The sequence below is a fragment of the Phacochoerus africanus genome, chromosome 16, assembly GCF_016906955.1.
Source record: "Phacochoerus africanus isolate WHEZ1 chromosome 16, ROS_Pafr_v1, whole genome shotgun sequence".
In the NCBI taxonomy this organism is placed as follows: Eukaryota; Metazoa; Chordata; class Mammalia; order Artiodactyla; family Suidae; genus Phacochoerus; species Phacochoerus africanus.
Window position 1 is genome coordinate 46,684,393 of NC_062559.1, and position 20,903 is coordinate 46,705,295.

A 20,903-nucleotide genomic window follows, 5' to 3' on the forward strand; every position below is an offset into this window, starting at 1 on the left:
ATTGGTCTCATGAGCAGGTGGCCAGGTGGGGGGGTCTGGATTTGAGCGGAGGTCTCACTCCTGGGTAACTTTGGGATGAACACTTGATCTCTGTCCCTATCTCAGTTTATTCATCTGCAAAGGCGGGATAGCTTATGCCTATTTGCAGGGTGTGATTAAATGATCTACTTTACACAAAGACTTAGAGATAATCTCCTCTCCTTCAATGCCAAAGCGACTACAGTGACTGGGGTGCTCCCAGCAGGTACAGGGCAAGGAGCGCTGGGCCTCACAGCTAGCCACCACGACTCTTCTTTCTAAACAGATAACGTGTAGGTATGTATGTATTTATTTATTTGGTCTTTTTTTTGGGGGGGGGGCACACGTGCGGCATGTGGACGTTCCCAGGCTAGGGGTCAAGTCGGAGCTGTAGCCGGCGGCCTGTGCCACAGCCGCAGCAATACAGGGCTCCTTAACCCACTATGTGAGGCCAGGGATTGAACCTGTGTCCTCATGGATGATGGTCTGGTATATTAACCACTGAGCCATGAGGGGAATTCCAAGTGTAGGTATTTAAAAGCCATTTTGTTGGCTGGGTCGAGGTGTGTTGCTTCTCCAGGTAAAAAGCTCTTTCCTTCACAACAAATTGTTTGACCAGATCCAAGGTTAGCCAGCCTGACACGAATAAGTCCACTGCCTTCCTCTTGTTCAGACAGTGCAGACATGGCAAAGAGTACCTTTTCCTGTTCCTCATGTAAATCTGTGTTCCAAACGTCACATGCCGAAGGGGAAGTGAACAGGTCTGTCTTATTCTCCAGCATTTATGATGAAGGCTGAATTCTAGGGAGAAGCAAATGAGGAAAAGAAGAAGTTAAGTCTCTTGGAGGATATGACTGTTACGGTGTCTGCCCATTGGCCTGATGTATTTTAAACCTGTAACGTCTGAAATCTCCGTTCCCTTCTTTTGGACCCTCCATCACATGAAGCTGACCCACAGGTGTTTACAAGATTCCTACTCTGTGTAGCCCTTCGTCCTGTCCATCCACGCCTGACGTCCAGCCCTTCCCCACAAAGGCCCATTCTAATTTCGCCGATGGTCGGCTCCACTTGCCACAATCCTGTCAAGGCAGACAAATGAAACATGTCAGGAGACATGTGGAAGAAAAGAGTTACTGATTTACTGTGGAACTTTTTATGGATAAGAGTTATTTCTCTTGGCCTGGTACCTGCTCTTGAAGCTTGATCACATTTCAAGGTACTGCAGCCATTTACTCAAATATTCTAGGTCCTCAGATGTTAGGGTGCACGTGTCTGTTTGTGTGCGTGCATGTCTGAATGTGGTTGGAAAGCCACAGCAAGGCTGTTGATTGCAAAGCAGGAACAAAGGGGAAAAGTCAAGGCTCCCTCCCACCCTCACCTCTAATGATTATCAGCATCATTGCGGCTCTTTTGTTTGGGAAAAGGACTTAGGGTCACTTTGCAATGAAAAAAAAGTCTTTAGTGTGCACAAGTTTGAAAACATTGTCCTATTTATTTGGAGAAGTATACAGAAAGCTCTTTTCCCCTCTAGTTTGGTTTGCAAATAGAATGTTTTTGTGTCTATCTCCGTGGTGTCGTGCTTTACTGAAAAAAAAAGACCGAGTGGTATGGGAAGGTCAGATTTGGGGGCGATGATTCTCCCTCTAGCTTTTCAGATGTCACAACCAGATGAAGGATAATTTAAGGAGCACAGAGCCGGGTGATGGGTCTTGCAGAGCTGCCTGTCTGTTGGACCTGGAGGAAAGCTTATCCCCAGCAAGGTAATTTATGACAGAAGACGATCTTGGCTCCCTGCAGGCAGCACAACCTAGGTTCTGCGAAGAACTTCGGCTTTATTGAGAGAGCTGTAAGGCTGGAGACGAGATAAGTTATGGCTTTCCAGTGGCTTTCCCCTTTCTCCTTTTCCTTGTTGGGGTTGTTATTTATTATTTGTGGGTAGGGACGAGAGGGTTCACTTTGCCAACTTTTGAACCTTCTCTAGATTCATGGCTCTGAATTTCGAACTGTCCCTGAACTTTCCTGCTCTCAAGTTCCTGTTCTCTCAGCCCTCTGCAGTGTCCTGCTGTGAATGGAGAAAACTCTAAAAGGCTTATTTTAAAAGGCTGAAGTATTTTCTTAAACATCAAATAGCACTTAAAAAAAAAAGCAACCTATTATGATGAGTCAAGTGTAAATGAATTGAAAACACATGCTTCAAATCTCCCCCAGTGTATGCGGCAGGTTCGTGGCTGAATTACTATTCGGCTTTCTTGGATTCAAAGTTGATATAAAATGATGGGACAAGAGATGAGCCCAGACACATTAGTTCTTTTGGTTTCTACTGCTTCGTTCTTTATTTAATATAAAATGGCCTTGGGTTGCGCTCTGAAAGCTGGAGAGAAGAGGAAAGAGTGGGAGATTTTTATAAGCAGCTTTTGCCAAGTGAGAACTCTATTAGGAAATAGGGCATTTTGGCTAAAGAATTAAATTCTTGATTTAATGGCTGTAACATTAGGAGGTAGAACTCGCTTTGAAATCTGGGCAGCTTTGCTCCCACTACGTTGGAGCCCTTCTCGTCACCTTCACGCCTGCAGCTCATTTGGCGCTTGCTTCCCAAGCTTCAAGTCCTGTCCTTAAGAACCCTGAGAGGTTATTTGGGTCTAGTACTTTCTACGGCCAGTCACCTTAAATATGCCTTTCTGAAAGGGAGCCCTGCGGGTGCACAGTCAGCTCTGCAAAGGCAGCCTGGGATGAACCAGAGGAAATTCTCAGAAGTCCTGCTCTTCCTTGTGGTCCCTGTGTTCAGGGGTGTCCAGGGCTGCTTCAACCTCAGGAGACCAACGTGGGAGCAGAGCAGGCTTCTGGGAGTGCACGTACCCGTATGCGGCCAAGTTTACGAACTGTCTGCCCAGCGAATGTCTTGGCAGCTGGACAACAAACGCACATCTGATGCCTGTGGGAAGACACCCTGCAATGTGTGTTTGTGAGAGAAGCCGCGAGGCCACAAACCAGACAGAACCACAAAAGAACGTTTACTTTTGCGGCTCGCATTCCCCGTCGTACTTTTGGGAAAACTACTTGCCATGTTCTATGCATCTGCTCGGTTTCCCCACTTGACAAGAAAGCTGGGCTCGCCACTTGCCGCCTCCCTGCGGGCTGGAGGTAGGGCGATTGGGAGAACTCCTAGAGAGCTCAGGGGTCCCCGGGGCAACATCGAGCACCCACGCAAAGCGCCGAGCACCAGCGGGACAGACCCTCAGAGGGAAACGCAGGTACATTTCGCCACCCACTCCAAACATGCGTTCGACTCCCGCGTGGAGAGGGAAACGCAGTTGTTGAGTTACTTTGAGATGACGGAATGCGCCGAAAAGAAACTGCCAGCAAAACCCCTTTGCCCGGCCTGGCCCCGAGGTCCCGCTGCCAGCGGGGATTATCTAAAGCGGGTGTCCTTAGAGAACGCAGGAATTCTCTTCCACCACAGACTGTTGAAACCTTCCCATGCCACTGTTCTAAAAGCTGCAGAGAATTAAAAACAGAAGCTTTCTGGAGGAAGAGAGGGTCCTTTGGGGGCACTTTGTTCGCTTTGGTTTCTACCCCCTCCCTGGAATATACAGGAAAAACTGGGAGAAGTCGGCGCTCTGAGCCCAGACCTTCGCAGAGACGAAACCCCCTCACGCCGACGCGGAGGGTGAGGAACGCTTTCTGGGTTCTGGTTTTATAATCACTTCTGTTTATAGTAGGAAAGAAATAGCCCCCTTCTTGAATTCAGCAATGTAGTCTTTTCTTAATGGTTCCCCTCCTTATACAAACACTATAGGGCCTAGTCCTTCAATAGGTTATTATTGCGCAGCTAATGTGAAATTCAGACCAACGCTGTCAGTTGAATGGGGTGACTGTCACCCAGTGTAAGAGTGCCATTCAGGCAGAGGAAGTGGCAACTGCAAACGGTGGCCACCAGAGTCAAAACAGTGGCTGGAATGGGTGGGGAGCATAATGGCTCCTGAAAGTTCACGAGAGGGTATGAAGGATTTGCCGGGTATTTTGGAGCCACTGGTTTCTGGAGCCCTGATTTAAGTCCCTGAGGTCCTGAGAAAATGAGGAGGAGGAAAGATGTTGGATCTCAGGGGAGTCTTTAGCTGTTGTCTCTCTCACACACACAGACACACACAGACACACACAGCAGTACGACTTATTTCCTGAGCTCAAATTATATAAAACACCAGAACTACACCAGGAAAAGAAGAATTCCAAGTGTCCCCCAAAACTGTCTGAAAGAAAGAGGCTTTTGGTTGGTTGGTTGTTTAATCAGGGATCCTAGTGGGTTGTCTGACCCTGGGACTTTCAGCCTTTTCTCAGAAATCCCTGTGGAGAAAGGGACCCACAAAGCACGTAAATCAATGCACAGATTCTGAACACACTGGCTTAAGCGGGGGTTCACCGTGCCCTCCCTGCCTTGGCTCAGCAGCAGAGCAGAGGCTCCCCTTGGTTTCCTTCTTCCTCAGTCCCTGCCTGGCACTGGGGATGTTGTGTGGCCCCTGGCACGACGCTCTGGTGGCCCTGCTGAGGGAGGGCCCGTTTTCCCGCCTAGGGGCAGAACGCTGAGCTGGATCTCTCTGCGCCCAGCGGAGGCCTGTGCAATGTACAAGATGCCGAGTGGCTAGAGCTTAGCTACCTTACCTACACTCCCAGAGGAAAATGTCTTTTGTCTTTCTGCAGTGAAAGAGGGATTATGAGAAATGTCCCCCCTCGCCTTACCCCACAAGGGCGACATGAAAATGGAAAAGTTAATGTTTTTGATGGGCGCTGTCGTACGCAGGTGACAGACAAAGCAACACGATGTCTATTGCTACGGTTCCTGCCATGTCCCAGGGTGCTACTGCTGTCTCTTTCTCACATCACAGGGGTAAGGATGGTCCCCTGTGGAAAAGCCAATGGTGCAGACTGCAGATGAGAAAATTCATGGGGCCACACAAGACAAATTTCAAATTAGTTTCCTTGGGCGCTGGTCATGCTTCATTCCCACATGAGGAAAATCTGTGAATTCAGCTACCTTGAAAATAATGGAATGGGCATGGAAGGGCTGGGACAGACCTAAATATTTTAATTAATATTTCAAGAAATGCAAAACGTAGCTAGCTCATGAATATTTGATTTATGTAGCCCTGTGCTATGGTAGCCATGGGCCGCATGTGGCTAGTAAAACATCTGAAATGCGGCTCGTCTGAGTCAAGATGTGCTGTAAGTGCAGAACATACACTGGGTTTGAAGACAGAATTTGAGAAAGACTGTAAAATACCTTACCAATACTTCTTCCATCTGATTTAATGTTGCAATAATATTTTGCCCGTGTTCATTTGAACATTTCACTAAAATTAATTGTACGTGATTTCTTTTTTAAAGTGGTATTTGAAGGTGGCAGCTCCCCTGCAGTGCTTTTCAGAAAACTAAAAATGTCATATCTGGCCACAATTGTGGCTTGCATTATATTTCTACTGGACAGCCCTGGTATAGGCTTTGTGAACGGACAGTGTGCGAACTGCTGTCTGGAATTCAGTATCTCCTGCCCAATCTACAGTGTCAGGGACGGGAGAGGCCTGGAAGGACTGGTGTTACAATGTTGCCGGGAATGACCGTGAAGCGCTTTAAACGGATGAGACAAGTAACAGCATGTCCTGTGTGATGCACTATTGTGGTCATCCACCTTTCACTGCTCTTAAATTTCTTTCTAATTCTGAATTTGTAGACCACTGATAATAGTGAAAATGCTTCCTACCTGTAAAAAAGCAAAGTAATTGGGTCTGGTATAATGTACCAGATCACTGCCGTATGGATAGAGCCTTTTGCATTTCTGTGTAAATTCATCTCAGCATTCCTTATAATCCATGTATGTGTGGTTTCCCGAATTCTTTGACCCTGTGGTAACACCCGACTTGTTGGCTAATTAATGAGGTAACAAAATCTTTGACACGAGTTCATTGTAGATTTGCAGCAGAGTTATAATTTATCTTCTTAAACAATACTAGAGGGTTTAGGAGTTCACGGTGGTTAAGATGAACCCTTCCCTGTCCTTCCCACCTCCTTCAATCCCCAGCCACGCCTGGGATTGAAGCAGTAGAAGCAGAAGGTCCCAGCAGTAGAAGTACTTCTGAAAACCCGAGATGGGGTCTGGAGTGCATTTTTCTATAGGAAGTATTTTACCTGAGGTTCGATTGCCACTTAAACACTACTCACATATGCAGCAAGCTGACCTGTGGATTGTTTTGAATTTTGTGAGCCAGCCAGGGAATCCACCCAGTGGAACATTTGATTCTAAGAGATGTGCTGAGTTCCAAATAACAGAAGAGAAACCTAGGATGTAACTCATTCGTAAGGCGTACGCTGCGGATATTGATCAAGCAACCATAAAGGCCTCAAGTTTAATGGCAAAAAACATACTTGAAAAAAAGTGGGTTGTTCCAGACTTTTTTGCCCACCCTCCCTTTTTTCTTTCTTAACTTAAATAAACATTTTAAAAATAGTTCTGTTTTTATTTTACCTTGTCATTTTCCCCAGAGGAAGGGCCTTTCTTCAAAGCACTGTGTGACCAGATGGGGCAGGCACATCAGTATTTATTTCATATTTCCACTTACTCCTGTGAATAGAATGAATTTTAGTAAATATGAGAAAATAAAAATACAAAATAAGTAATTTCATGCACACTCCTTTTTTTGAAAACTTGCAAATACAGCACTTAAGATCTATATGCTTTGCTTTTATTCTTTTTTTAAAAAAGAAGTTAGCTTTTATTAGCAGAAAGATCATTAAATTTTGTGAGTATTGGCCTCTAGCATTTAAATTTTTACAGAACATGTGAAAGTTTACTAGTCTTTCACCAGCAGAGATGTATGATTTTTATATATCTGTAATTCTGAAAATGAAACATTCACTCTACAAATGCACAACAGTCCACTTATAAATTTTATGTTTTGTGGGCTATTTTCTTATATAAAGCAGCCACTTTGGAGACTAGATTTAAAGTACAGTATACAATATTCTTAGCTATATAATCTGCCTGTATATAATTATTTTCTTTTTTGATTCTTTAGGACATAACACGAGGGGGCTTTGTGGCATAAAGTCCTCGACCTCGGTATTTTAACATTATAATTCACTTGGTGATGTTATTGAGGAAACCAAAATATGCCTTTTTATAATTTTCAACTGTTTGAAATTAATTTTGAAGTTTAACTTGACTATAAGATGCTTTTGATTTTTTATATTAAGAAACTGTCTTGAGAATTGTTAACAAAGAAGAGTATGAATTTATGCAAATATTTATTTCTGATTAAGATAATATCTCTTTTTAAAAAGTGAATTTAATTAAATAAAAGCTTTTGATAAAATTTGAAAATCTTCATGTGTTTTTAACGTATCTTATAAAAGAGTTGTGGTGTATCAATTCTCAGTAAAATGGGGATGAAACAGTAGCATATTAAATCTTCCATCATTATTCAAAAGTAATAGAATACTGTACTTTAAAAATAAAACGAAGATTTCCATCGTATGAAGAATTTCTTTCTTGTGGAAGAGCTTTGGTCCTGACCCATTTTCCATAAAAAGGAGTTACTATATTTTTCGGCTCTTTCTTTATCTAGGATTTCTCTAATTGGTATTTTCTCTCGGGTTGATTTTTCTCTCAGGTTGTTTCTTATCTAAGAAGGAGATCTGTTGCAGTGATGACTGCCTGTTACATAAACAGATGAAAACATACAGACTCTTTTCTGGAAAGCAAGGGGTTGGGGAATCTTTTCCGGAAAGCAGTTTTATTTTTTTTAACTTGACAATATTGAAAGATTAATAAAAGGATGATGTCTTTATCATCTGCTGTCTTTTCAGGACTAAAAAGGTTTGGAAACAAATATTTACTATCTATCACAAATGATCGTACTATTTATCAACGCTATTAGTCACATAAATAATATCACATACTGTTTATAACACACGGTTTCCTATGTCAAGAGATTCTCTATTGCTAACATCCATTAATCATGCGAAAAATAACTAAGAAAGGGGTAAATTCAGAAGATACTTCAGATATTGGCATATGGAATCCATGCAATCCATAAAATGCCTGGAAATAGCTGGACAAAATCTGGTATTTATTTTTATCCTGGAAGAGGAATCTTCATCAGAATTTCAAAAGTCTTCTTGACCATCTCCCTCTGGAAAAGGCTCCGAATGCTTGGCTGCAGGACTGCTAAGCCTAGCTGCTTGTCGCTGTAACATCTAGGTGAAAACGAAGATTTGATTTGATTTGATTTTGTCTTTTTAGGGCTGCGCCATGGCACATAGAGGTTCCCAGGCTAGGGCTCAAATTGGAGAGGTAGCTTCTGGCTACACCACAGCCACAGCAACATCAGATCCTTAACCCACTGAGTGAGGCCAGGGATCAAACCCATGTCCTTATGAATACTAGTCAAGTTTGTTAACTGCTGAGCCATGATGGGAATGCCCAGAAAAGGAAGATTTTAATGAACGGCTAATTGGTTTGTCCATGTGATGCCCAACGCAATCCAGACTACGATTTTCATAGTTTTGACGGTGTATGACTTTAAGGAGACAGAGTTAAACAACAGACTTCTTTTCTCCAAGTGTAAGGGTGTCTTTCTTTTGCCTATCATACCTTCTTACCTCCTGTCTCCTGGCCCTTTTTACTTTCTCCCTCTGAATTAACCAAAGAAATCCTCATGATACTCCCGATTTACAGAGACATAGATAATTCTGACTCTATGGGTAGAAATGCAGTACTGTGATCCGTTTACGAATGTAATCAATATATGTTCATAAAGTGAGACTATGTCTGCAATACGTTATTAAAGGAATACTGTGCTGTCAATATGGGCTCTTATTAATTTAGAAACTCGGGACTGCAGTATTTCTAACAATAATGGGAGGAGAAAGTGATGAATCATTACAATCTGCCACGACGAAGACAATATTGTCCAAGCTTAAGTTTGCTGGTGCCGCTCTGGGAGTTTATCCACAATTGATTCCAATTTTTCATTCTTCAAAGGTCTTCCCATATCCTTAAATAAAAGCAGAGTTAAACCTGCAGGCAAGCAGAAGTTGGAGGCAATCGCAAAGTAACTTCTAAATAACGAGCATCTTGCCAGGAAAATGCGTGTGAGCTCCAAGGAAAGGGCGTTTGAAGAGATACGAGATGGAAGGAGGATTTTCTCTGACACAATTTTGAGTTCTTGACAGCAATTTCTCCCTGTTTATAAAGCATATAGAACTACATTCAAGAAGAGAGGAAGTTTTGGAGACATAACTGGAAAAAGAAATCTGCAGATAAGGAAGTTATTCAAACTAGATCATTTCTTATCTCAATATTTTCTGTATCCACATGAGGAATAACTCATGCGAAAAACAAACCTTTTCCAGATGCTTTGGTGAATTTGCTATTTTTTTTCCTCTATAGATAATTAACTTTCAATTAGGGCTTTCCAATTTTAAAAGCATGTAACATTTCATTTTGACAATAATCCTTTAAATAAAGTTGCTATAATAATAACAATAATACTTGCTCCTGTTACTATGCTGCTTTTTATATTGTTTTCTGGTTAAAAGAAACATTTTATTCTAAGTGGGTCAATATTTTAAAATACTGACATGTTTTCCCCTTGCAGTCCCATCCCTTTTAAAAAAATGATCTTATTTTTTCCATTATAGTTGGTTTACAGTGTTCTGTCAATTTTCTACTGTACAGAAAAGTGACCCAGTTATACCTACATATATACATCCTTTTTCTCACTGATTTTTATAAGTAAAAATGCTCAGATTCTTTTTGAAACCATTCAATAATAGGTGGAGTAGGAATTTTTTTATTTTTTTGTTTGTTTTTGTCTTTAGGAGTAGGAGTTTTTAAAGACAAACTACCAAACTCAAATTCCATGCTTTCCTCCCTCCTTTTGGAAGGACAATGGGATAGAATACAACATGCATATTTTAATAAATTGTATTTGCTTTTTGTAAGAGCTTGGAGGAATGTAATATGTCATTTTGTATATTCTTAAAAATCTTTTGTTCAAATTTAAAGGACTTTTATGTTTATAGACTTATACAACATTTGCACTGTTTTGAAGTATTTGAGGAGGAAATAAAACTTTTGACTATGAAAATAAACTCACATCGTCAGGCCAGGAGTTCGTACCAACCAAAACATCTTCACCAGTGCTCTACGCCCTGTTGACGGTATTTCTGAAAGTTGGCGATTGGAAGAAGTGGACTGAGCTGTGAATCTATGCCATCCATCTAGGGTACACCAAGGCGCCCTTCTTCCTCCTGTCACTTCCTTCTACGCCCCACTCAGTGTCTTCAGCAGCACATGGCAATTCAGCCTGGGCCGTTAAACTTTGGTTCATAACGTGGACACTCATCGCCCCTCTTCTACAAATCGAAGAGGTGAAGCAAAGAGTTGTTATCAGACATCTACAGCAGCTCAAGGGAGGATGTCGGTATCTTCCCACGAGCTGTGCAGTTGTTTCAGATGGCTTTGTAAGAGCGCCGCTCGGCTAAATTCAAAGACGAACATCAGAAAGAAGAATATTTGCAGCCGTTTTTATCTCAAAGACTGAGCTCCTTTTCCGACACGGAATGGCTCCTCACTTATACATGGTTATTTTTCAACAACAGATGGGCCTATAAGTGAAAAGAGACCTCCTCATTTGGCTGGTGGCACGTGGACGTCTTCACATTTACGTGCAGTTCTGACTGTTGTGAAGGGACCACATGACATTAATGCAATTTCCTCTTTAATGTGCCACCGTGCCATCAGCCTTGATGTTCAGGCATCCACATTTAAGAGGCAGCCTCCATCAGACCAGCATGAGTGCCATGGAGCTTTGTGGAGATTTGCCAAAACAACAGGCCAGCACTTGGGAGAGGGTAAGGATGATGTGATTTCAATTTCATTCCATCTGTCCCCAGATTTCTTTCATTACCAAGCTGGTCACTGCTTGGAGAACAGTCAGAACTCCAGGGCTCTGGAATGCTCAGCATAAGTTGAAAGGAGCGGGCATTCCTGTGAACCCCATGGCTAGTTGTTGCCATGGGGAAGTGGGCAGAGACTGCTGGCCTCCATTAAGGCATGTATTGAAAAAAGTCCTAATGGAAGCAGTGATAAGGCTTCAGGAGCTGGCTTTTTGTCTGAGAGGCTGGGCAAGAGACGTCAGATAGCTCCGCGGGCAAGAGAGAAAATACAGGCAACCAAGGAACAGGGAGCAGAGATGTGCTGGCATTCTTTATTCTTAAGAGAAAAGCCTGACTCCTTATTGTCAAATTGTAACCACCCCCCAGCCTCTTTCTCCAGGACTATCCCACCATTCCAATAAGAACTAAACCATGAAAAAATTCACTTGGCCAGTGAATCCGAGATTCTTTTTTAATGGCGGATTATTTTACACAAATTCTTGAATGATTATTTTCTGTGCTCCCAGGCAATCTAGATTAATTAAGACAATAAAGGTCTGGAAGCTCTAAAATGTTGGTTCAATTCCCAACTCTGACACAAAGAAGCTAAATGACTTGCCAGAGAATATGCAGAAAAATCAACAACAATATTCCTATTTGCAAAATAAGGTTGGGGTGCCACTGGGACGCTATGTGGCATTTTTAAAGATCGTGTTCCAAGTGCTAATTATTCACCAGTTGGTTTTCCAGATCCTGCCTCTTGATATCAGGAAGTTGATTGCTAACAGGATGATATTGGTTTAACTTTTAAATGTGAGTTTCGGAAGTATAACTTTTCAAAGTCATAAGAGAACTAGAATATTAGAAGTAGGAAAAAAACTTAGGCAAGAATCGTGGTATCTCAACTCGATCACTTTACAGGCCCAGAGAGGTTAGTGACCTGGCCAAGGCCACAGAGGGGGTTAGTGACAAACCAGGACAAAAACCCTGGCTTTGTCTTTGATCAGCATCATGATCCGTAAACCATATTGCTTCTTGTATGCCTGCTCTCTGTGATGATTCTGGGGAAAGGACGTCTCATGACATGGGTTTTTCATGGCTCGAGATGGGTGATTTGGGGGCAACGTGAGAGGGCACTTTTTGATACAGCTGCTTCCCCACCATGTCCACCTCTCACGCCCAGATGACAGAATTGCTAGGATCTCCATCAGTCGCAGGAGTCTTTGAAGGCATGAAATAAACACAGCCTGACAACTTTGTTCCCGTGTTGTGACCTGTTCACCTCCCTGCCACTTCCAACTTGACTTCTCTCTGAGTAGCCTCCATGTTATTCAAGTCAGCAGGATTTTCCGAAATCAGGCATCTTGTGCTGGGGCTGCCAGGAGGAAGGGCTGTGCGGCTGGCATGTGTGGCTCTGAGCTCTTTAAACTCTCAGGGTGTGAGACTGGCATGCAAGGTGCTGAGGCCACTCTGAAGGTCACTTCCAAGTTGTTCTTAACCACTTCATATCTAGGAATCGCTATGGTCCCCACTCTGATACATACTATTTCTTAAAGCACTCTGAAGTCTACTTAATTCTGGAATGTTCCCATAGACAGCTTTAACAAAAGCATGGATAACCCCTTAAAAAAAGTAAAAAAGTAAATCCAACATCTTACTGTGAATGACACTAACAATTCCACATCAAATTCATTTTAAAATGCCTGTTTGTACACGAATGTTTACAGCTGCATTTTTCTTAGCTGTCAAGTGAAAGCAACCTAATGCCTGTCAGCTGACAACTGGGAGGAACAAAGGGGGTCTATCTAGACGACGGAATATTCGCCAACAACACAAAGTACTGTACCCGCTGAAATGTGGATGAACCACAACAAGTTTATGCCAAGTCAGAGGAGCCAGGCAAGAAAAAAAATCACCTACTGTATAATTCCATTTATAGAAATGTCCAGAAAAGGCAACTCTATAGAAGGCCCAAAGCAGATCTGCGATTGCTGAGGGCTGGAGGTGGGAATGTGGAGTGACTGCAAATGGACACAGGGTTTCTTTTGTGTTGATGAGATAATTTTCAAAGTACGTTGTGGTTGCATAACTCCAAAAATTTACTAAAACCATTGAATTATAAACTCTGAGTGAATTTTATTGTATGAAAATTATACATCGGTAAAGCTGTTAAAACGAACATGCAACAGACGCCCCAGCTCTTAGCATGGAGGACATCTTTGGAATGGAGGGATGTCTGGGGTGGTTGGGCCCCCGGACTGATTAGCATTAGATTTCCCTAAACCCAACACTCATAGAGAGCCAGCCACCTTCAAATCAGGGCAGGAAACCTTGACATGATGCAACAATTTACAAAATCAACTGGCTGCCCTTGTGAGGTGAAGTCTGACAAGAGCCTCGGTTCAGGGACAAATACACTCAAAGGGAAAAGCCCGTGGCAGTGGCAACAATTTGGATCTGCAATTAAGACACTTAAAGTGTTTAGGGCTGACAAGGAGTTAAAGTAAATGTTGCTTCAGTTGTAAAGTTTTCAAAGCCCTAACTTGGCAAAAGCTCTTGCACAACTACAGGATTTTATTTATTTATGCATGGCTATTGTTTTTAAAATATTCTTTTTTTTTTTTTTTTTTTCCAGAAAATTTCCCAGCTAGCACTGGGACCCTTAGCAGGGGAGACTGAAAACAGGTCTGAATAATGCATTCAAGATAATTTCAAAAAATCACCCTTTAACGAGTACCATATTCCCTCCAATTTTCCCTTGCATATGATTCACCACTTTGCAAGTACGGATGTATAAAGAATGCATTGAATGTGGCAAAAGTTGAAGATAGCCCCTGCGGATAAGACCTAATGGACACCATCCTGAAATAATACATACAGCTCAGCCTCTAGACATGTGTCTTCAATTTAAAATAATTCAGCAATCATGTTCAACCAGAACCTGATTACACAAAATGGGACTTTTCAACTCCCAGACTTGGATCGAATTTTGAGGCCACAAAAAAAGGGGGGAGATAATATGTGCCATGTTTATATACTCCAGATACTGTGATTAAATGATCCACACACAGATTTAACTGTTTCTTTGAGCTTATCAAGGCACTTGTTACCATTTTCTATCTATAAATATTTGCCTCGCCTTTATGAGAACTGTGTGAAAGTCCTGAGCTGAGATGCAAAGGAAGGAAGCTGAAAAATCAGTTGGGTTCCTCTGTCAGAATGTTTTAGTTTCTAAAGCACCGAACCAGGCCTCGTTGTCCATTTTCCGTGGAGGCCCAGGGGTGTAACCACAGCACCGCTTTCGGGGGGCACTGGGAAGCCCAGCACATAGTGTCTGCTGTGGTCTCTAGAAGAGGCTCCATTCCCCTTGGATCTTTTGTTTTATTTTTACTTATTTTTAAATGGAAGTAGAGTTGATTTACAATATCGTGTGAGTTTCAGGCTTGGAGCAAAGTGATTCAGTTATGCAGCATATAAAATAGATAAGCAACAAGGGTATAGTACATAACACAGGGAACAATACCTAAAATCTCGTAATAACCTGTAATGGAAAACAGCTTTAATAGTCTTTCCTTGGATCTTTTACTTTGTTGAGGGCTGCCTCTCTTCCCCGCCTTATAACTATGGCTGGTCTCCTTTCTCACCGGCAAGTTGGATTGTGCCTGTATGATGATTTCTGAGATGCTGAGAAGTCCCAAGTCCTTTTCTTTTGATAGACTGCCCAATACTGGAACTGCTACCATTACTAGGTATTTATTACTTCCAATTCCTTTGACCAGAATAAATAGTGGATATAAAAGTGCTTGGTGAATCCCAAGCAATAATTTTTAGTGATAAGATTGCCAGATAAAATACAAACACCCAATTCAACTCAAAATTCGTATAAGCAAATAATTTTAGAATGCGTATGTTCCAAGTGTTACATCTGACATGGACTTACTCCAAAATTATTTGTTGTCTAACTGAAATTCAGATACAGCCAGGTACCATGTACTTTTATTTGCTAAATCAGGCACCTTTCCTAGTGTCCACCAATGTGCAAGTATATGGGTAAGGGATCTCTTGGCTGGGATGGTGAGAAAATTATGTTGCAACATAGCCACCTCCATTTCACTGGAGGTGAATAATTCCCCCAAATTATTAAAGGCTCAATCCCTAGGATTTGAGGGTCTGAAAATCAGTCTTCATAAACCTGGGCATACTAGAAATACAGGTTTTTGTTTGTGTGTGGTATTTTTCAATAAGATGAACATATTTAGAATGGGTGACTTTCTTTTTAAATTAGTAATACTTCTACTTTTTCTTTTGTTTACAGGTCTTAGGGGTATTTTATGAGTTAAAAGATGTGGGACCATTTTGGGTACTTGCTGAGGGAAGAGTTCCTGTTACTTTGGACTCTGACTTCTGGGTCTGAATTGAGGGTGGAGACAGGGAGTGACAGGCAAACTGGTGGAGGGTGTGCTGGGTAGGGGCTGCCCGTGGTGTTGGGGCATCTACAAACTGGTTTGTCTCAAGAAATCTCTTGCTAAAAATAAAACCGAAAATTTGCTAGTGATTCACACATAGCCCCATAAGTTAGAGTGGATTTAATATAATCTTTTTACTAACTTCCCTTTTAATCTCTTGCACACCAAGTAGGAGAGAAAGGTAGCTTGAAAGTCAAGGTTCTGAGAATTCAGGTAAATTGACTAAGCCCCAGCCTTCCGTCATTCATGTGACTCTCAGCTGTCACATGTGCTGGGGCAAAGGTTAGGTGGAAATGCATTCTCTCAGACAATACATCCTAGAGGGAAACCTCAGAGCTGAATTTTCTCAGCACTCTGAGATATCATTTCCTTATTGTGGGGGCCCCCCAGTTTCTTTCCGTTATTACACTTACATACTCAAGAAGAGAAGCTATCTTTTCCTTTCGTTCTCCTTCTTCCATGCTACAGCAAAAGTTATTTTTTAGGATCTACAAGAATTTTTTTTTCTTTCTTTTTTTTTTTTTTTTTTGTCGTTTTAGGGCCACACCCATGGTGTAAGGAAGTTCCCAGGCTAGGGATTGAAAGTGCATCCTCATGGATACTAGTTGGGTTTGCTAACCACCGAGCCACGACGGGAACTCCAAAGATGAAGAATCTTGAAGGCAATTCAAAGGTTTGGGAGGGGCTGAGTGGGGAAGAAAAAGGGCAGCTCATCATGGAAGGAGAATGGGGGTAAACGCAATAATGACAGGACCTACATTTGGGTGGAACGCAATGATAGCAGTTATATGAGGCCTGGAAATTTTGGCTGATTGTAAAACTTTCAAAATACATGGTCCCTGCCATCCCACAGGCAATGGCAGTTAGTCTTTAAAAGCAATGGAAGGGCGGCTTTGGGACACTGTTTGGGGGCCCACCTGCGGTCTTTTTCTCTAACGGAGCCAAATTTCTGAGGAAGGGGGAAGCAGCCTTCATTTTGCTATACTGAAAGGTTAGTGTGATGCTGTGGTGTGATGTGGCTCTCATGTAGATGTCCCTGGGTCGTGGTTAGAGGACTCATTTCATCCTTATCTGAGCATTCATAGTTTACAGGCTCTCCCCTCCCGTTTAAACTGTAAATCTCTTGAAGGCAAAAATAATATCCCATGGTTTCTGCCCTCCAACAGCACTTTGCAATGTATCACAGCGACTCTATAAAAGTTTGGATGGATAAAACACCAGAAGAATTTTCTTTGCTTGATTAAAAATATATCTAACTAGTTTCTACTGGCATATAGGTAAGACATCCTAAGAAACAGTCTCCTAAAATTATGGCTTAACAATGGATCAAGAATCAATTTCCAAATGAGTTTTTTGGTATAAAACACCACCACCCTCTCCACATACACTATGGCAATAAAAAAAAAATCACCTGTGAATTCAAAAAACTACAGAATAACAACAGATAATCCATATAAAGTTATGATATGTTTTCAAGGCCAGGGAGACTATGAATAAATGAAACACACAGATCACCTTCAAAAGCTGATGATAGTGAAAAGGCTGCTGGTTTGTAAGTTTTATTTTGCATATTCTTTCTTCTTCTTCTTCTTTTTTTTTTTTGTCTTTTTGCCATTTCTTGGGCCACTCCTGCAGCATATGGAGGTTCCCAGGCTAGGGGTCGAATCGGAGCTGTAGCCGCCGGCCTACGCCAGAGCCACAGCAACGCGGGATCCGAGCCGTGTCTGCAACCAACACCACAGCTCACGGCAACGTGGATCGTTAACCCACTGAGCAAGGGCAGGGACCGAACCCGCAACCTCATGGTTCCTAGTCGGATTCGTTAACTGCTGCGCCACGATGGGAACTCCTGCATATTCCTTCTTTTGGTGAAATCAGAGAGGCCTTGGATAATGTGGTATTCCATAAAATCTAAAAAGCCATTGATTGTAAGATGTGGAACTGTTTTTGGTGCCACTAAGAAAGAGAAAATAGCAGTACCGTGGCAATATCCTGAATTCGGACATTAAAATGCTAAAAAAGGCATGTCTCACAATCTGTGAAATACAGGTAATTCTGCCTAATGCTTGGCCCAGAGCTTTGCACAATGTAGCTGTCAAAAAATATTTGTTGAATGAGTGAGTAAATAAAAAAATGAATGTGTAAAATAAATGAGTAAGAGCAGATGACAGGCATCAAGTCCTTGGGTTTATGGTGCTTAGAATCAGTCTCTGAGGACAGTGGACCAGACCTCTTCGTGAGGTTTTAAGTAATCACCGAGAAAAATCAGAAGACTTCTCTCTGTAAAAATAAAGCAAAACACAAACAAAAACTAGGTTGCAGACTGCATCCTGCCAATCTACCCCTGGAGGAGTTGAGGCCTCATGTGTTTTTCAAATACGAAGAGTGAGGTTTTCATCCGCATTGTCCCTGTCGAAGGGATTTCCCCCTGAACCATCAAATAAGAGACTCTCTGTACAGGAATCCCACTGCAGGGTGTAAGAATGTGTGCACGAGTGTGTACAGGTTAAGGAAGGCAGGTAGATATAAACATGCAACAGAGGTAAAAAATCCCTAAAGAATGCTTGCCGAGTTTAACGCAGACATCAGAAAGCAGCACACATTCCTGACCGGTCCCACAGACCTCAGAACTGCTGCTTGCAACTCTGTGTCTCCTGTCCGTGATACATATGGGCAGCCCTCGAAAATACAGCCGACTCTGTTCAACAGAGCTGGTCAGACTGCCGCAGGTAAGTCATTCCCGGATCGGAACTCCACGTACACATAATCTCCTGAGCATCTGCAAAGTCTAAGGGCACAGAGTGACGGATCTGGAATACTGATATCACTCCCTAGCCTGTCCTATTTGAGTTTTTTCCCCCACCAGCAATGAAGATGCGTTCTCTGATATGGACCTCCTTAGGACTTGGCTTTTAGTTCTTTTCAGGGCTCCTGCAGGAGAACCAAGAAGCCATTTCACTTAAGAGCAGAATTCTCACTGTTCTGGAACAATGACCTGACTTCTGAAATACTCTTTTATTCTTCTATGCTTGTGCTATCTTCAGGAGACTACTGCAGGAACCTCACTATTTTCATCCAGCAGCGTGTCAGCCAAGGCCAGAGCCGAGGAATACGATCTTTGTTGGGCTCCGTAAGGACAGGATTAAATTAAAGGACTGAATCACCATACATGCTTCCCGCGGGTATCTCTCAAAGGCCTGGCACAGGTTTCTGATGTTTATCAAGTGACTGACTGAGTGAATGATGTTGCGGGTACATACCTCTTGGTACCACAGTGCGGCAATTAGGATTTTCAAGCATATCTAAATTTTTGTTTTCAGAACTGAAGACTGTGGATAAGCACTGTGCAAGAAAAGGGATTCAAGTTTGAAAAATAGTGAGGCATGATGAATTTTACAGAAGTTTTCAAATACTTTTGCTCATGTTTCTCCTGAAGGAATTTCAGAACTGTATACTTGCTACACTTTTAAGTTGGCATCTAAATTTTTTCATCACAAATTGTAACAGTTATAAAGAACATAATTTCAGACATGTTTTAAATACTGACAATAAAAAAAACTTTTAAATGTGTCCACAGAATCTAGGTACCACAGCAATTTGATACCCATCTTATCACGTTTTTAAAATATTAAAGCTCTTGCAATTTTACATTTATTTCGATAAATGTATTATTTATTTTTTACTTGCCCTCTGTAACCTCATCCTAATGGAATTATTTTTATGCTTAAAAGTCTAGTTATTGAACATTTTATTTCACTTCTTTGCAACAAAAATATGTGTATCATTTGAAACAAATATTTTTGTATTGTGCCTTTAATGCCCTACATTCTAAAATTCTACTGTAGATGTTTAACAAATAACTATCTATTATAAACTTTGGTTATTTTATTAAACAGGAAAGTAAAGGTTACTGACTGTTTACCTCTTAATGAGATGAAATAAGCTTTTTGCTCAAATCAGAATGCAAATAATGTTCTTACATGGCAATTACATGGTTCTATCTCTTGAGTCTCTTTCAGTCTTTAAATCTCAGTTTCCTTCTCTCTCTTTCCACCCCTCCTTTCCAATTTATTAAGGATATCAGGGCCCCTTACTCTCAACTTCCTACGGTAAATTATTAGTTAAATCTAGAAGCTTGATCAAATTCAAGTTCAACTTTTTGATGATACTATTATATTTAAACCAATAATACTTCATTCATGCACCTTTTTTAGGATTTTAAAATTTATTTATTTATTTTTTGCTTTTAAGGGCCACACCCATGGCAAAGGGTCAAATCAGAGCTACAGCTGCTGGTCTACGCTGAAGCCACAGCAACGTAAGATCCCAGCTGCATCTGAGACCTATACCACAGCTCATGGTAAGGCCAGATCTTTAACCCACTGATCAAGGCCAGGGATCAAACCTGCGTCCTCATGGATATTAGTCAGATTGGTTAACCGCTGAGCCATGATGGGAACTCCAGGCTTTTTAAATTTATATCTGTATCTGCCTTTCTATCCAAGCTACAAAGATGGGTAAGCAAACATCATCATACCAAAAGGATGGGAGATAATGACATTCGATAAGATTGAACTGGGTGATGGGCCAGGAAGGATGCTGTTTAGAACTCAAGGAATTCACTGGGGTCTGCCCCCAAACTTCCCGATGATGGGGAACTGAGGCGACCCGGTAAAGGCGAGCCCATCAAGCTCTCGGATCATCCCGGACCAAAGGTTTGGTGATGCCATCAGATAAGGAACCTCTCAGGGTCGGGGGGTTGCTGACAAAAGACAGGGGGACTGTGGTCGGGGTGGTGGAAGAGGCAGCTGTGACTGCCAAGCTGGGCTTCCTGACCAACTACGGAAGTGAGCATTGAGGAGGAATCCTATATTCTGCTTCCGTCTGTACACATGCCCGAGTCTGAGAAGTGAAGAAGCGGAAAAGGACTTTTCACAGCACAATGAATGGTGGCACTGCCATCCCCAGCCCCATGGGAGAGCAGTGCTGTTGGTGGGAGTGGCATATAAAACATACTTGGGTGAATATGGGCTCATGTACTTGAACCTCCTCAACAGCTTGAAGGTTGGACATTCTGTTGTCCTAAATGCACACATCTCCCAAGACAAGCACGGATTTTCATTCTCGTACAACTGAACCCCTTAAGAAGAGCAAACATTTCCCTGGATACTCTATCTCCATGGGTTCCCCAAGTCATATTGCTTGGTTCTTTTCTCCACACATTCTTCCTTCTCTTTGGATCTCTGGTGGCTATTCCCTAAGTTTTCAAGAGACAATTTGAAGATTACTATTTTAATAAGACTTGCTATGTTTTTAGCCCAGAGTCCTTGATCTCCTGCTAGTTTTTCCTTTTAACATTTTAAAAATCCATTCCTGGGGCATAGGGAAGGAGATTGGCTGCAAAGGGCCCTGATGCATGTTTTTGGAGTGATGAAAATATTTTTATCTGCACCACAGTGATGGTTCCAAAACTATATGCATTTGTCAAAA

At 41.9% G+C, this 20,903-nt stretch overlaps 1 long non-coding RNA gene across 1 annotated transcript in view; it reads right to left on the reverse strand.

Moving 5' to 3' along the window:
• LOC125117534 (uncharacterized) overlaps nt 1-20,903 on the reverse strand; it is a 79,673-nt gene that overhangs the window by 16,705 nt on the left and 42,065 nt on the right. The window contains exons 2-3 of the long non-coding RNA XR_007132646.1: nt 6,533-6,628; nt 717-819 (exon numbers count right to left, since the gene is read on the reverse strand). This is a non-coding gene — a long non-coding RNA (uncharacterized LOC125117534). The remainder of the gene's footprint in view (nt 1-716; nt 820-6,532; nt 6,629-20,903) is intronic.